The sequence below is a fragment of the Pteropus alecto genome, unplaced genomic scaffold, assembly GCF_000325575.1.
Source record: "Pteropus alecto unplaced genomic scaffold, ASM32557v1 scaffold161, whole genome shotgun sequence".
NCBI lineage: Eukaryota > Metazoa > Chordata > Mammalia > Chiroptera > Pteropodidae > Pteropus > Pteropus alecto.
In genome coordinates, this window is record NW_006432943.1 from 9,196,767 (window position 1) to 9,199,701 (window position 2,935).

At 39.1% G+C, this 2,935-nt stretch overlaps 1 pseudogene; it reads right to left on the reverse strand.

The window, feature by feature from the left end:
- Window positions 1–621: 621 nt before the first annotated feature.
- On the reverse strand, window positions 622–1,021 carry LOC102883712 (annotated as a pseudogene).
- Between the last annotated feature and the right edge of the window lie 1,914 nt (window positions 1,022–2,935).

Below are 2,935 nucleotides of genomic sequence, written 5' to 3' on the forward strand. Positions count from 1 at the left end.
TCCCTCTCTCTTTAATATTGCAGTTAGTTTTCAAAGCTAAGAACTCCTGCATCTTGCTTATTTCACTGTACATCCTGTACATGTAGTACCACCTACAGAGAGCTGTATAAGAAAGACAGATGTCATTATATTCTTATATCTTATATTTTTCTACTAATTTAATTACTTCTTTGTTCTACTTCCTAAAGGTCACTGGGGAATTTGTACAATCCTGAGTAAGTAAAATACAAAGACTTAAAGTATAATTTTGTTATTTTTGGAAGCTTCATTCCAAATTCTAACTTGGCATCCAATGTCTTCTTTGGATGGTCTGTGCAGTTCTAGCATATTGGCACCTTTCTTTCAGAGCTAAATTGACAAAGATGTCCTCAAATAAATTACCATCCCCATTTCAACTAATATGTTAGTAGGAATATGAGATTATAAACTAATGGAAATACAAAAGAGGGAATTGGTGTGGGTATAAGCATGGGGTAGAAGGGACATTTTATATCTTATTAAGACAGGAGTACTAATGCCTTAGACTGACTAAATGAAACTTTGGACTTGAAGTTGGCTGTGATAAAACATTTTTTAGGTTGTTCATGGTTTATTGAAAATATTACAGCATAACAGAAAGATTCAAACGGCTCCTCGTAGTGTTTTTAAATTCATGCCAACTGTAGGCCGAGTGACCTGAAGATTGGACAGACTGCCAAAGTCCAAGAGCTTCAGCATTTTCTTAATGTCAGGATTAACTTCAGTGACCTCCTGATCCTGGGCTGAGACCCCAGGAACATACTCATCTCTTTTTTCTCTCCTCTCTTTCTGCAGCTTGATGGAGATAGTTCTCACAGGGCCTCTCTGAATTGGTTTCATCAGATGTGTGATATAGCCCACTGTCTTGTATCTGGCTGGGAATGATGGCAAGCTTCTTGCACACGTGCTTGTTGGAGTGGAAGTCGCTGCCCAGGAGTGTGTAGTACTTCTTGATGATGATCTGGCCCACCATCTTCATGGTCTCGGTGCAAATGCGGCCCATCCTGGTGGGTGTCTGGTGAAAGAGCTGGCCTTGGAAATTGAAGCACTCCAGGAAAGAAAATATGTGTTCTGGAATCCCACTGTGATGAATTAACAGACAAAGTTTTGATCTTCTCCAGTGTTTACAAAGAACAGATATTCATGGTTAAAAGCAACTCTCTTTTTGGAGGTCAATTCTCAAATCCTGTGCCTTTTGGAAAGTGATATTTATTTTAGAGAAGTTTCATCTCCACAGTACCCTTCCTTGTGTTGTCAATATGGTCAATTAGGAGTTTCCATTACAAAGATCTATCAAGAGAAAAAGACAAGAATGATCGTGCATCCAAGAATAAAGTTCATTTACTAATTTTCTCCAGATCCCCAAAATGCTAAATAAATGGGACAAACTAGAGAAAGAATGCTGATGATTTCTACATTAACTATATTTGGTGGTAGGTGCCAGTTTTCTTTGGAGTACCCTTGAGGTACTCCAAATTTGGATGTACCCTTGAGGTTAAATCCATCCAAATTTATCATGTCTGGTTGCATTATTTACTATCAAATAAAATATAATTTTATAGGCATTGTAAACTCACTATTGATATAGTCTAATGCAGTCCCTTTTTTTTTTTTTTTTTACTAAGGCAGCATGAAATGCCAGGGAATGAGATGTTTCAACTCATAACAGGGATCAGGACACATAAGAAGAATATAAATCCTGCCACTGATTAATGAAGCTAACTTCTGAAGTCCTCATCCTCCCAGAAGTAATTTGGTTCATAGTGAGGGGTGTTTGGGCCTGGGGGGTGATGTCTTTGATTCTCTCAATGACTGCAAAGCACTACTGGGATTTAGCAGGTAAGGGCTGGTGATGCTGAACATCATGCACAACACGAGGCAGTCCCACACATAAGAATTTTTTTTTGCCTAAAGTGCAAATAACATTGCTCCTGAGAAAAACTTCAGGAAAAGTACACAGAAACACCGTGTCTACACATTGTCTCAGTCACCAGTTCTGTGTTAAAACCACCCCAAAACTTGGTGGATGAAAACAACATCGCTTTATCATTTCTCGTGATATTATTGGTTGACTGGGCTCAGCTAGGCTGTTCTGCTCTATGTGGTGCAGCTGTGGACATTCATGCAGCTGCATTCAGTTGGAGCTCAACCAGACTTGGAACATTCAAGACAGCCTTCTATTTTCTAGGGTCTCTCTGCATGTCACTTCTCCTTATTCTATAATCTAGGCTGAGCTTCTTTATGGCATGATGGCTGGCTTCCAAGAGGGAGTTTCCCAAAAGTGCAAAAATGGAAGCTAGAAGGCCTCTTATAGGCTAACTTTGGAAACCACACATTACTTCTGCCTAATTCTATTGGACCAAGCAACTCTCAAGTCCAGCACAGATTCAAAAGGAGAGTGAATAGAAGAGAAGAGCAACAAAATTTCATTGCCATAGCCTTGTGAATGGAAAGGTTTGTTGTGGCATCTTAAGAAATGACCTTACGCATAAGATCACATTTAATTCTCTGTGAGGAAGGGATTATTAATCTCATTTTACAGAAGATGGAACTGATGCTTTGAGAGGTTCAGTGACATGCTCAAGACTACACCACTAGTAAGCGGTGGAGCTCAAAGCCAAACTGCCTGATCCCAAATCCTTTTGTCCTCTTATTTTATTTTTTATTTTCTTATTAGAAGTTATTTCAGGGTGAGGTAAAATGAATGAGGCTTATGAATTGGGTGAGTGCTCTTCTTTTGGTAGCTATTGAATATCTTTTGGACTTTCAGGCTAAAATGTCATGCAAATTGCCCGTGGCCCTTGTACTGTGGTGTCCCATCTAAATCTCACTTACTTGGACTGTAGTTTAAGCTTTGAACACTGTCCTCAATACCTACCCCTATTCAAATGATGACATTCTTTTCATTGTCCTGCTC